The 13,850-nt window shown below is 43.0% G+C and overlaps 1 long non-coding RNA gene across 1 annotated transcript; it reads left to right on the top strand.

Annotated features, from left to right (window-relative positions):
- The first annotated feature begins 5,972 nt into the window (after positions 1-5,972).
- LOC134554573 (uncharacterized) lies at positions 5,973-10,949 on the top strand. Its single transcript, XR_010081282.1, has 4 exons — positions 5,973-6,186; positions 6,490-6,565; positions 8,755-8,802; positions 10,623-10,949. It is a non-coding gene; the product is annotated as an uncharacterized LOC134554573 (long non-coding RNA).
- Positions 10,950-13,850: the final 2,901 nt, after the last annotated feature.

Here is a 13,850-nt window from a genome sequence, read left to right on the forward strand (position 1 = left end):
TCAGTCTGAGCCACAGCTCTGAGGGCACGGTGTCAGACCCTCCCTTCCCTCTCCCTGCACTCTGTTAGTTTCTCTCTGCTCTGAGATCTTCTCCATTTGTTTCTGAGGGATAAAACAGAACCCTGCTCCTGCTGCTTATTCCTTAAGTATTGGTCATTCTTGACTCATTGACAGTAAAATTCACAGCATTTTTTTGAAAACTCTTAAGCTGCCATTTATTATTAAATTCCATGCTAAGGTTCATGCAGATCAGTGAAAACAGAAAAAAGCATGTGTAGATTCTGACTTGCAGTGTATAAAAATAAGTGATTATTTGCAGTTTGCGGGTGCAACTATATTTATTTATACTAGAATCCCTTTTCTTTCTGGTGTTGTTTTAATTTGCTGCCCTTGAAATTCAGAAATAAAATATTTAATCTGCTTCTGAGTAAGTGGTGAAGTCAGTGTACTGTAAAGAAGGATAGAGGTTTCTCTGTCTGTGTATGACTCAAGTGTGCTGGTTTGATCTTGATCTTCTTGTGTGCTGATTGCAGGGGGTTGTTTCCTTCCTGGAGCTGCTTTCTGGCATTGGGAAGGAGATGCTCAGTGGGTCAATCCCTGTGCATGCTGCACACCTGCACTGGGTTAGGGACTGTCCAGGCTGAGCATCCCTCGGCCACACTCTTCAGCAGGCTGTATCAATTCCATGCCAGAATCCTGGATCTGCCAGGTAGGGAATGTGGAGAGCAGGAGCAGCTGGGATGGTGGGAATTCACCTGACAGAAGGACAAGCCTCCCTCCCTTCAGTGGCAGAGTGGGTCCTTAGGAGACTTCAGAAAATCTTGTTTCCTCCTGGAACCAGAAGCAGACTTGTGCCAGCTCTGCCAGAAAGGCTGAATCAGAGCCAGTGAAACCTTGCAGGGAGTAAGGACAGATACAGGCATGGGAGTCCCCCATGTCAGGACCTGCAACAACACCCAGGGGAGGTTTTTTGGCTGAAAAGTCTCTAAGATAGTTTGGCTGCTCTGGCACCTTTCTTTGGACTTTTTTTTTAGCTTTTGCCCAGTTTCATAACCACTGCAAATTTGGTAGATCCACCAGATTCACTCAAGAGGTACCAGATTGTGCCAGTGATGTTTTTAAAGTTATTTCCTTGTAAGCAATGGGTGCAAACCTGCATTCCTTGTATCCCCACAACTACCAGAAAAAACAGTAATCATTAATTTCAGTGACACGGTCATTACAGCGAAAAAAAGGGACTTGGGCTGTTCTGCACAAGATGCCATTTATTCATTTATTAGCTCCATGAAAATCAGAATTTCTGCAGTGTGGACACTACAACCATTGATGCTGGGTTCAGTTCCTGTGTCCAACATGCAGGACATGCCAGACAGAGCACGCTGGGGTTTCTTTGTGATTACCTCCCCACTGCCTGACATGTGCCCTTCTCACTTCTGCTGCTGCTGCAGAGGGTAAGCAGGGTCTAATTAAAGACAAGCAGGGATGGATCTGCATATGTTGTTTGTGTTTGGGGACTGTCTGGCTCGGAGGAGTAATAATTGGCTACAGGGCCTTTCACCTCTATGGCATGGCTTTGAATGTAGATTAGCTTAGTGACTTTTAATGCCATTACATGTGAAATTAGCTGGTTGTTTGAGTGCTCTTCCTACAGGAAGCCAATATCAATAATTACCACATCAAATGGTGCTATTAGGACTCTTTAAAAATATGTATAATTTTAAGTTTTATGAACTTGCTTCAAGTATACATACTGGTGTGTGTTGTAACAACACTGAAATAATTATAAATCCACTTAACTCCAGATTTAATCTATGTATAAAAGAAATTAATGCTGTAGGTAAGATATAGCAGTAGCATTTAACTCGAGGGCTCCAAAATCTCTCTGCATTTGTGGTCCCACTATAACATAGGGCATGTAAGCTTATGATGCATTTAAAATGAGTCTGACTCTCCCCTGAATGTTAAAAATCACAGCAAAAAAGCAGCATCAAACAGAAAAGGTCAAGGTAGCTCAGGGAAAAGTCCTTCTTGATAAATGACTCCCATTTCCATGGGGGGAGCTGTAAGGAGAGATATGTCTTTTTAGGCCAGTTGATACAGCTGACTGAAACAGATAAGCTTTTGGACACATGGCCTCCTGTTTTTAATGTGCCAGCCCCAGGCTGAGGCAGCAGCTCAGCTCTTGTTGAAAACTTCTGCACTCTGTCATCTGCAGCTGGTTTGCCTGAAGAGGAATGGTCCATGTCCTCCTGACTGATTCCATCCCTGCTGGTGGCACTGGCTGAGCTGTAGGTGTTTGCAGGAAGAAACCTCTGCCACTTGTACTGCGAAGAAAAAGTGACCTCATGAGAGAGACCAAGGAAACGTGCTGAGGCTGAATGCTGACCCCAAATTCTTTGTCCTCTGCTGCTTTTTGGAGCTCTGTTTTCCATGGCAACCCTACCAGCAGCAGTAACACAGCTGTGAACCCTCATTCCCCCTCCTTCCCACCTGAGTGGGAAGCTAATGATGCAGATGGGAATGTTGGCTAAATGTATTTGTGCTGGAGAGCAATGGCTCATGAAAGTTAAAACCTTCTGTGGAAAAGGTGTTTTTTTATTTTTTTTTTAATTTTAAAAAGAGCATTTTATTGCATATTCCTCCTGGACCACAGCTCTAACAGACGAACCCAAGGTTTTGCAGGTCTCTGGTGGGGTGGAAATCCTGAGCCTGGGTTTTACTGCTGTTCTTTGTTTGATATGATACCAGATTTGTGCAAAGAACAACAGATCCAACAGAAAAGGCTTGCTGAGAAAGACATGGTCTCACCCTGCTCTGAGGGATGAAAAGGAATATCTGACATCTTGACATTTTTCACAACATGGAATTCTTTTCTCCCAGCAGGTCCTTTTCAAGGTGATGAAGGGAAATTTCTCAGCATGACTGTTCCTTGCTTATGATCTCTAGATTTCCTGCTTGGTTGATTCTGTAGGTTTGCATGCAATCTCTTCCTCCTCAAAATCATCTAATACCTATATACTCATACATTATTATGGTAACTTGTTCTCCTCAGTGTGAGAATTATTAAACTCCCCATAATTCTGCAATCCCCCATAATACATGTAGCCCCTCCTATTAGGTAATGAAGTCATTATTCACTAACAAATTAAACATGCAAGTCTGTGGAGGTCTTTTGTAAACAGATAAGGTGTTATCTGTTAGGGAAGAGAGCCTCCAGGCTATCACAAAACAATTTACATGATGTGAAGGATGTTCCTGAGATCCTGCAGAGACACAGTAATAGAGGATATATTGATTTACAGTGACACAAAGGGTGGCTTCTCAGGCCCAGTTTCTTGGGGATCTTCAGAGAGCGGTTTTTAGGATAGGTTAGAGTGCCAAGTCCCTTTCTGGATGACTTCCTAAAGCCCTCTCCAGACTGCTCTTCTGTGACAGATTCATGCCCAGACAAGCACAGGAACATATTTCTACCAAAGGAAGTGGAAATGTTGCCTATCACAGCAATGCAACAGGTTGGGACTACTTGGTGAGCCCCTTGTACTCCCTGCTGCTGCCATCCCTGTCCTGGGGGCACCTGAGCCTTTTACCCTTTGAAAAGCCTTTGGCAGGGACCCAAAGGAAAGGCATGCAGGATGTCTATTGGCTGAGAAATGCTGTAGTATTGACCTGGGCTTCAAAAATCCCAATTTTACAGGTGAAGTATTTGATGGGAGGGATCATAAATAGAGGGGTGTAGGTCATTGAGCAGCGAGGAGCTAGAGCAGTGCTTTGTGCTAGGGAAAATTAAGTGACAGGAATGGGAAGAAGAAACCCAGGGACACTGGCACAGCCACACCGTGTCTCAGTGGGGTGGAGATCTCTTTCATTACTGCATCACACAAACAGCAGCCTGTCCTGCTCCAGATGTGGTTCACACCTTCATCACAGACCTCTTTCTGCGTGAAAAGCAATTCCCCCACAAATGGCCCTTCATTAGCCGTGGGGTCATGCCAGAAACAATCATCAGTGTACTGCTGATGTGGCCAACACATCTTGTGAACTCCCTGACCCCAGCAGTCAGCAGGATTTCTTTATGTGAGCACTAATATGAAAAGCATTAGCATTAATAAAAGAGCTCTCGACCTAGTTGGGGTAAGGGGTCAGCAGAAGTTTACAGACACCTTTGCCTAACATTCCTATCGTGCCTGGCAGTTTGACTCTCATCTTGTTTTTCACAGGCTCTGTGTAATGATATAATTCTCAACTCCTTCTACAATCCATCAATACAGCAGGAATCCAGCACAACTGGGAGCCACCCTAACTGCACGGCATCACCCCGTTGGGGACTGCTCACATCCACTCATTTATTTATTTATTTATTTATTTATCCACTCATGGTGTCAACTCATCACCCTGCTGGAAAACAGGAAAGGGGGCAGAGCAGATAAATATTTGAAGAATTATATATATATATATTTTGAGAAACTTTACCCTCATGCTTCTCCTGACCTGGCAAAGAATCTCCTCTATGGATGGGACAGCAGTTTCCCAACACCCCTTGATCCAACACACTCATCTCAGAGGATGCAATGACAGATGCTGGAGGTCTTGAACAGCCCTTACCCATTGCAAGATTATTTGAAAACAGTGCCAAAAATGGGGGAAGCAGAATCTGTTGTGAAGGGTAGAAGCCTTTTTTATGAATACCTGTTTCTTTACAATTGCTTTTAAAAAATATGACTGTATATATCAACCCAATTTTTACTTACAAAAATCTAGTTTGCACTCTGAACATAGAGGTAGGCAGTACAGACCTGACTGGTCTGTAGAGCAATAGCATACATTAACTACAGAACTTGAATTGCAGGATGTTTTATTTTGGAGCCCCAGAAAACATTTGGGTGCCATCTGAGAGCCATCACTATTCCCTGAGCTCACAGGGATTGCAAAGGGGGCTCTCTCAGATACCCATGGCTGGGAGCTAAAGGTTTGGTTTTGCTTTGAGTATCCCACTTTCCTGTGCTGGGGAGGACTGGAAATATTTCTAACTGCGTGGTAAACCACTTTCAGCTGCAGAATGAGCTACCTGTGTCTATAGAAAAATGTGGGTAAACATAGTTTGGATTCTTACATCTGTTTGGGACTCCTGATTCTGGTCTTTGTAGCAGCAACTGAGCATCTTATGCTTCCTTTCTACCACTTGCCTTATTCCAGCTGCAGCTCCAATTTACAGCCTTGTGAAGCAGCAGTGGGTGGAAGAGCTCTCTGTAACTGTTTTGTCAGCCTTACAGAAGTGGTGGGATGAGTATAGGTAGGAACAGTGACTCTGGCAGTCCCAAGACAATAGCATCTTTTTGTTTCCAGCCTCGAGTGCTCTCCAAGCTGTCTGGCATCTCGCAGAGCTGGTTATGTTTCAGAGGAAAAAAAAACAAAAATGTGGATGCTTGGCTGAGCTATGGGGCTAAAAGTTCACTGCAAAACAAACGGTATTTCATCTGTCTGACTTGTTGGAGGAGATGTTTACTTACTGCAGGAAGGTGATTGTTGCAGCCAGTATGAATTTTCTGTGTTCTTAACTGCGTGTTTTGATTTTGATGGCAAAGTGTAATGGCCACCAATTTTAATGGCCAAAATTGCTTTTTGATGGCAATTAGGTTTTCTGGTTATTTTTTTTCTTGCCCAGTTGAACTGTTTCATCCACTTTGCCATATCCCAGCTTTGTTGAAAACATGGGACAACAGAGGGGGATTGGGATTCCTCAGCCCCATGGTGAGGAACAGTTTTTGTGTCTGCTGTCCAGACTCATCTGTATGGTGAGTATGAGACTGACAAATTCACCTTTTCCATCCCTAATTCTGCACCTGCACCCAGCCTGCAAGAGCTGCAGCCCCTCCAGGGTCACAGAACAGGCTCAACAGCAGAGGAGCCAAGATGGGAATGCAGAAACTGCCAGGACTTTGGCTCTTCAATCCTTGCTACCCACAGCACCATCAGGTCCCACCTCAGAGACACAGAAGAGGCTCTCTGGAGGGAGGTTTGGGATATTTCAAACATTAGCTTCTGTGGGAGTTGCTTTATTTCTGGATTTGTTATGCTTGGTTTGTCTTGCTGCTTTTAAATATTTGTACAAGTGACTAGAGCTATGCAAACTGTGCCTGAAGGAATTGTGAAACAGAGGAGAAGAATTAACTGGAGGTACCAAAACTGGTCAGTATCCTAACTAAAACTATCACAAGGGGAATTGAAGGAATATGCCAGAAGAACAAGGATGTATTTCTGTTCTTTTGACCTGTGGAAGCTAATGTCCAGGGAATGTACTTGTCTGACAGAGAGGCTAATGGTGAGAGCTTGTCTTTAAATAGGTTTATGATTTAAATCTATTTTAAAGCAGTGATTTGTGTTTAGACATAGCAGTAGGTAGGGAGGCTGCCTGTAATATCACTGCTCAGATACACTGGCTTCTGCTGCCAATGTTTTGTCAATATTTATCTTGTTTTTATTTTTTTTCAGATTTATAAAATATGTGAGAACCTTTGAATGCCTGTGCAGATATGGACAATCTGGCCTCTGTCCCATAACCTACAAGGTGAGCAGCACCAAAAATGCTCTTTGCCATCACATGAGGCAGTGAAGTTTAAATTTCACTGGACAAGTTTGGACAGCCTTGAAGGGTTTAAAAATACCTAAGCGTGGGACACATCACCTTCCCAAACACACAGTTTGCTATCTGATATATCAAATGACAGGATTACATTTACAAGTATAATAATTCCATGTGGAAGCAAGTAGATGCCTTTTAAATTAATTGATTCCTTCCTGTCAGCTGCTGTGGTGGAAGGCAATGCTTGTTAAGAAAAATGTAAAGCTGCCAAATGGAAAACACTGAAAACTAGAGATATCTTGATATGCAGAGAATAACAGTGGTGGTGAATAACTGCATAGAACACAAGTACACTGGGGATTGCCAGAAAAAAAATTCCTTTATTATTGCTGCTGCTGCCTTAACTGCTGCTTAAAAACAACTCAGCTGACTGGATTAATGGCATAAATCCATTAGAGTGAGAGAGAAATGAGGGAATAGGTTTCCTCTAATGGCATTGCACTGTAGACAAGCACCTGAATATCATTTTTAGCTTGTTTGCTGAATAGGGAGGATGAAGAGACCACCTTGATGTGATGCTAATAAGATCTAGTTGCTAAATATCATCCTCTGGAAGAAAAAAGGGTGGTAGCTTTGACTCTTCAGTGTTTGTGACCAGGCTTGAATAATCCAACACTTCCTACTACACAAGGGAGAGCTACTTTTATAATTTTTCTCTGCATTTGCCACTTTAATTTTTTAATTTTTTTTAAATTTTTTTTCTATAAATGCCAGAAAGAAAACAAAAACAATAGTAATTTGGCATTACTTTTGGGTACTGCAGAGATGGAAGTTTCTGTGCCTCATTCCCAATTCATTAACCTCTCAGTTCTACCATCTAAAACTGTATTTTGATATTAATTAGAGTTTTGTTTGCTTGGTTGTTCACTGATTATGCTGAATACTAGTGAGCTGAAATTTCATTCAGTAAATAGAAATGTGTCCTATTGTTTCATGAAAGTTTAAAGGAAATAGAAGTATTCTACAGAGGGAAGCCAGATTTAACAGCCTGCTGTCCCCTTACAGCAGCATGTGACTCTTTCAGCTCCAGGGGGAACCTCAATTCATGCAGCAAACTCCCCAAAGAATTCACATTTTTGTAAACTGCTGCAGACATTTCTGTGAACAACAACAAATCGAAGCTGGCAAAATCAAAGCCTGCCAAAACTTGCTGAATATGAAGGCAAGATGTTTTCCCTCTCTGCTCTTGCAAAGCAGAATGTCTCCTGCAGCTTCTGTCTCTGTGGATGAGCTGGGATTTATTCACTAACATACATGCAAATTTCCCTCCTAGGAAAACATGCAGGTTTTGGAAGACAGCACCCGACAGAAAGGACTGTGTCTTTTGGCTCTCACTTCCAAATGAATTTGTAAGCCTGAGAAAAGAATGCCTTCAGGAGGTTTAAAAATAGTTCTCATAGCTGGAATTTTTGTATCATACTTCTACATAAGCTTATCCACTTCTGCTCCCCTGTTAAAAACTGAGATGGGAGAGAAATAGCAGGAGCAGCAAGTGTTATCTGATAACTGTTTAATGTGATAGCATTGCTATCTAACAGAATTTGAAAATGGTGCCTGGGAAAAATCCTAATTCTTTAAACTTCATGTTCTGGCAAACAGTTTGCTGGAGATTAGCACTGTAGTTATGATTAAAGTACAATCTGCATTATTCCACAATTTTTCCTTTCACATAGCACATTATGCTAATCACGCTATATTCCATTTTTCAATAAAAGGTCAACAGTGCACTGTTTGTGCAGAATGTGCAATTTAAACTTCATGTCTGTCATTAGAGATAATCTAGGTTTGCTGTATCAAGTGAGGTTGTCATAGAAACTAGACCTGAGATCTCTGTTTACAGCCTTTGGAGAATAAACACTTTGCATTTATTCCACTGAAAAATAGGCGAACAATTAAATAAGGTTTGAAAACAAAACCGTAATGGTCCAGAGAGAGATGTCATTCATCAAAAATCAATATATGTTATGCAGCTGGTAAACTCCAAGCATTCAAGCAATTGACTGACAGCAATAGGGAAATATTTCCCGGGGGGTGGAGGGTAAGGGAGTAACTGATAGTGTATCCTAATGCCTGGAGCAGAATTAATTTAAATTTGCTAATAAATTTTGTTCCAGGAATTACAACACTGAAGAGTATTTGTTTAAATTTCTGCCTTGTGGCAGGTAAGGCTTTTATGTGTTGGCTATTTGGATATTTTAACAGCGCTGGGAAATATTTTACTTTTTATTTTTTTCTGTAACATTCTGTGTCTTCCTACTGTAGCTGAACTTTTTGTTGTGGATTATAACGAGTTTTGCAGGCATCCTAAAAATATCTCTGGTGTCTGCAGCTTCATTAGTGAGCAAAAGGGTTACAGCTTCCAGCTGAACACAGAGGTTTTAGCTCTTTCTGTGACGTGTTATTATCTTGGAGAGCTCACCTCTGCCAGGCAAGGGTGTTTACCAATGTTTCAGGAAAGGATTAGAGAACGACGTGGACTAAGACAGCTTCTGTGGTCATTGCACAGTAAAATCACCAGGACTATCAATCTTTTTTTCCTCAGGGATTAATCATATTACCAGCTGGGTGTTTATGCAGGGGTTTTGTCAGTGGTAGAGCGTTTCTCTGCTGCCGAGGTGGATTATGAGGATGGTGTGTTTTCTGCAGCATCTGAGCACTGCCTGATGTCACAGGACAGGCTCTCTTACAAGCAAGGATGCCCCGTTTGTCTGCCACACCCTCACTCACAAAGGTGCACCCAAAACCAGGTGGGTGCTGCCAGCTTCTGTGGGAAAAGTGAAACATGAAATTTAACTGCATCTTGAAATGACACAGGAGTGAGCAGAACTCATGGTTAAGGCAAGTTGAATGAAAAGCTTTTGATATTTTGCTTCTGTGTCAAAGTAAGGATTTTTCTCCCAGCAGACAAGGCAACTGAGTTATTCCAAGTGGGATGTATCCATGCTCTGCTTTCCAGGGTGTAAAACAAGACAGCAAAGCTGATGTTTTCTGCTGGTGGAAGATGTGCACAGCTCTGTTTGCTGCAAAGCATTTCCCTTCATTTCATCTAGCAATGAATGTGATCTGTTAGTCTCCAAGGGTTGTCCCTGATATCTCATTTTCCTAGGAAAGAACAGGACAGCTCTGCTGAGGGCTGCCTGCATTGTGTTATGCCACTGGTGAGTTTGGTCTTTCAGATCTATATAGAACCACAATTTCAAACTCTAAAAGAGGAACTGCAATACTACAGGCTGATGAGCTTGTATTTGTAAATCTGCAAGTCCTTGGTTTTTCATGAATGCTCAAACCAACATGAGGTAGTTCTGTAAATGCAATTTCTCTGCCTTTCCAGAGCAGAAAATCTTCCCATGCCTGTGTTTGCTCAGCACCACACACTTCCCTTCTAATTACCTGCTCTGTTTGTATTTCTTGACCTCACGTGCATCAGTACCACAGTAGGCCTGTGAATAAAGTCCTGGCTTGTTGAACTACCATTCAGACAATTTTTATGATACAATATAAAGCATTATATACAGTATTTAGCAGGAAGACAGACCTTGAAAAGTCATTTGTGTTATGCCTGTGCTGATGCTGAGACTCACGGCCCTGCCTTTGGGTGACTGGCACTGCAGTGGCTGAAATACTGAGGAAACAATTTCCTGTAATAAGTTTTTTATCCTGGTCTTAGGCTTCCCTCAGAGCTGTTCATTCCCCTGTGCTGCATTAGCACCGAGCCCCAAGCCTACAGACACCTTCCAACAGAGAAGCCAAAGCAATGCTGGGCTCACAGAGAGCATCTCCAGTGACCGAGCAGCCCCAAAGCCTGGGAAAGCCCTGGGGACATCTGCCAGGGGTTCTGCAGGCCTGGATTTGCTGCTTCAGATCATGGACCAACAGGAGAAGATTGATGCAGCAGTTGAATCATGGTTTCTTGAAAGCTCTTGAAAGGTTTCTTGAAAACATAGTGCAACTTTTGTGATGGACACTGTCTCTGTCTCCCCAGGCTCCTGGGCCATGAAGGTCAACGAGGTCGCTGTCATGGCCTGATAACAAAGCTTAATTACCCTCAGCACTGAAACCTTTCCAAAAGTCTGTGATGCCTATGAAGATGCATGGCTGTAATGGCTCTTCTGGAGGTTAATCTGCAGAGATCCTGTGTGTGCACCTGGTGATGAGTGATTTGTCACCGTGCCCATTTCACTGTGACCTCCTCTCCCTCTGCTTGGCCTTGACCCCCACAGCGTGTGATGGGGAGGGACAGCCTCCTCCAAGCCACCTGCTCCTGCCTCCACCCTGGGTGCTACAGGAAAAATAAAAATAAAAAATGAAAAATTTAGTGCCTGCTGACTACTTCTCCCAGTTTTTAATTCAATTGCTCCCAAGTATTATTAAAAAAAAATATGTTTGCATGGTGTTTTACAGTATTTTTGTGGAGGAAATGACTGCACATTGCACATGCTGAAGATGATTTTGAAGGGATCTGAAGCAGAAAGTGAAGTGGCAGTTGCAGATTATGGCTAGAATTTACTGGGAAAATTTAGTTCTGATTTTTTTTTAATAAGAAGATGTCTGTACAAATTCTGGTTTTGAAGGACTGGGATATAATGTTACAGCTTATTGCTGCCTGTCTCACACTCAAAGGTTTTAGTTTTAATTTATGATTGTCTCTGTATCTTTATTTTCAGTTTTAAATAAAGAAAGGAATAATCCATGGGGAGAGTTTCAGTCTGTCAGAAGTGTTATTTTCCAAGATGAAATAATTCAGAAGGACAGTCAGTGCTTGGCAAAACTGGCATCTATGAACCAGGGAGAAAAGAGAGAGCTCATATGTGACTCCAGAGCTCAGCAGTTAAATGGTTTTGTTTCCAGCTTGGGCCAGCAGATTTTGTGCAGCCACCGCAGGGAGAAAGCAGTGGGGGAGGAGAGGGCAGAGGCTGGTGCTAATGTTTTTAATTTCTCATTTACTATCAGGCAGCACCATATGGAGCAGAACAGAGCATATAGAGGAAAGAGGCATGGATGCCATTTTTATTCCTTGAGCTTCTTGTCAGATGAAAAGGAAAGTGAATTCTCTGCAGGTAGCTTGAGCCTTGCCAGAAAAAGTGTTTTTTATGATTGCTAATGCTGGTGAGGACATTTTACTTAATCAATTGTGTGGGCTTTTGGGTCTTTTTGTTTTTTTTCTTTGGTTCTTCATAGGATGAGTAGGATTGGCTTGTGCCTCTCTAATATTTTCATAATGTCAATGCATTATTTTCTTGCTGCATTCAGAAGCAGGCTAGGTACTTGTCACAATCAAACATTATTTATTTGGAGACTCGGTGGGATGCCCAGGCATCTGAATGCCTCTAAAAGAAACACTGCTGCTTTGAGTGATTATGCAGTGGCACTTCTCCTCCCAGCTGTGCCTCACAATCTCGGGCTGCCAGCAGACCTGTGGTGAGCAGAGACTTTGCCCTGCTCTGCTGCTTCTCCTCTGACATCTCTTCCTCCCTCAGGTTGCATTGTTTTTTTTTTTTTTTGTTTTTTTTTTCTACTGACCACTCAAAAGCCAAAAGCTTTGAAACTGGGTGAGGGGAGAGAGAACCTGCCAGAAAAGTGTCCTCGATGATCTTGTGTTGTAACTTGTGTGCAGAGATTCTCGAGAGCTGGTGGGGGCTCTGAGCCCCCCTGTAGCACTAAGGAGGCACTAAAGACATGAGTAGGAGTAAAGGCTTGGGAAAAACTTTTAAATAAAGCATCTCTTTGGAGCTGTGCCATCCTGAACACAAGGCTGTGCCTGGTCTGTGAGAACCAGGCTGCTCTGTGTCAGCAGGGAGGCCCCCAGCAGAAAGCCCCTCCAGTCCCTGGGCGATGAGACCAAAACCTGTGTGTGTTTGTGTGTTTGTGTGTTTGTGTGCTCGTCCAGCTCGCCAGTGTCTCTGCTAGCAGGGTGCCTCTGGAGCCCCAGGGAGCAGAGAAATCCATTGGCACAGCTGCATCAGCTCTCCCCCAGCCTCATCCCCCCTCAGCTCAGTGAGCTGCAGATGTAAATGATTTAAAAAGCATTATTTGCCAGCTTCCCCCTTTAATAGGGATTAGTGTATCTCCTATCTATTCCTTCTGCTGAGGTCATTGCTTCATAGCTGCAAGGCTACAGCCTCATGACTCCATCTCTTAATTGTGTTTTAGGACTGCTTTCCTTACCCATAATGGATTTGCAGTGCAGTCAGAAATGAAAAGCTATGTTCATAAAAATATTAGGTTGAGTGTAGCACAAAATCCCCCTCAACCCTCTCTCATGAGTCTCACTTACAGCTCCATTGACAAAAGATATACAGGCACATGTCAAAAATGTCAGTGTGGTTTTGTAAAGGAAAGGATGTCCAACTACTGATCTTCCTTTAGAAGTTTTGCCTTCTATAATTCATTCTCAAAAGCCTCACTGTGTTTTTCCCAAAGGCAAAGAGACATTCAAAGCAGGTCATTGTGTTGGGGTCCTGCCTATCCGTGTATTCAGGTTCTTCAAACAGCAGCAGACATTTCAAAAAGCCTTTTAGGAAAGAGGGTGCCTTGAGTGCTGTGATCATCTCAAGCTTCTGCTCCGCCCAGGCAGCCTCTGTAAACCTAAAAAAAATTGCTGATAAACCTCAGTGAGAGGGAGTGGAGGAGTGTTTGGTGCCTCTCACAGGTATGGGCTGGGGGAATTTAGTACCAAAAACACTGAGAAAAAGCCTGATGTGGGTACAGAGCTCATCCTGGCTGGTCTTGCAAGACTTTGGACGAGATTCCTGCACTGTGTGATTGGACTCTCCCCAGCAGAGCCTGGCACCTGCCTTGGTCATGGCATCTGGGACTTTCCTGGCTCCTTGCACTGCATTGTTAACTGCTGCTTCAGGGAGGGCACACAAGGGTGCAGCCCTGGTCACTGTCCCAAAGGGGACAATAGTTTTAATGCAGTGACATTCAGAAAACTGCTGTCAATCTGCATATGTGCATATTTCTTGCCTCTCCCTCCTGGCTGCCTCTTCCTGTTTATCCATTACATCCTGGAGCAGGTATGAAGGAACTTGTTTTCCTTGATGGAGACAAGCACCTGCAGGTGAAAATCATCTCCTGATTGAAGCCAAAGAATCATATTCAGGGTCTCTGACTTGCCTTCCCTTTGAGTTGACTATTCAGTTCCTTATTTTTTTTAAGCTCCTGCTGCAAAACATTTGCAGTGCCTGAGTTAGAGCAGTGCAGCAACTCC

This window comes from Prinia subflava, chromosome 9 (genome assembly GCF_021018805.1).
Source record: "Prinia subflava isolate CZ2003 ecotype Zambia chromosome 9, Cam_Psub_1.2, whole genome shotgun sequence".
Taxonomy (NCBI): Eukaryota; Metazoa; Chordata; class Aves; order Passeriformes; family Cisticolidae; genus Prinia; species Prinia subflava.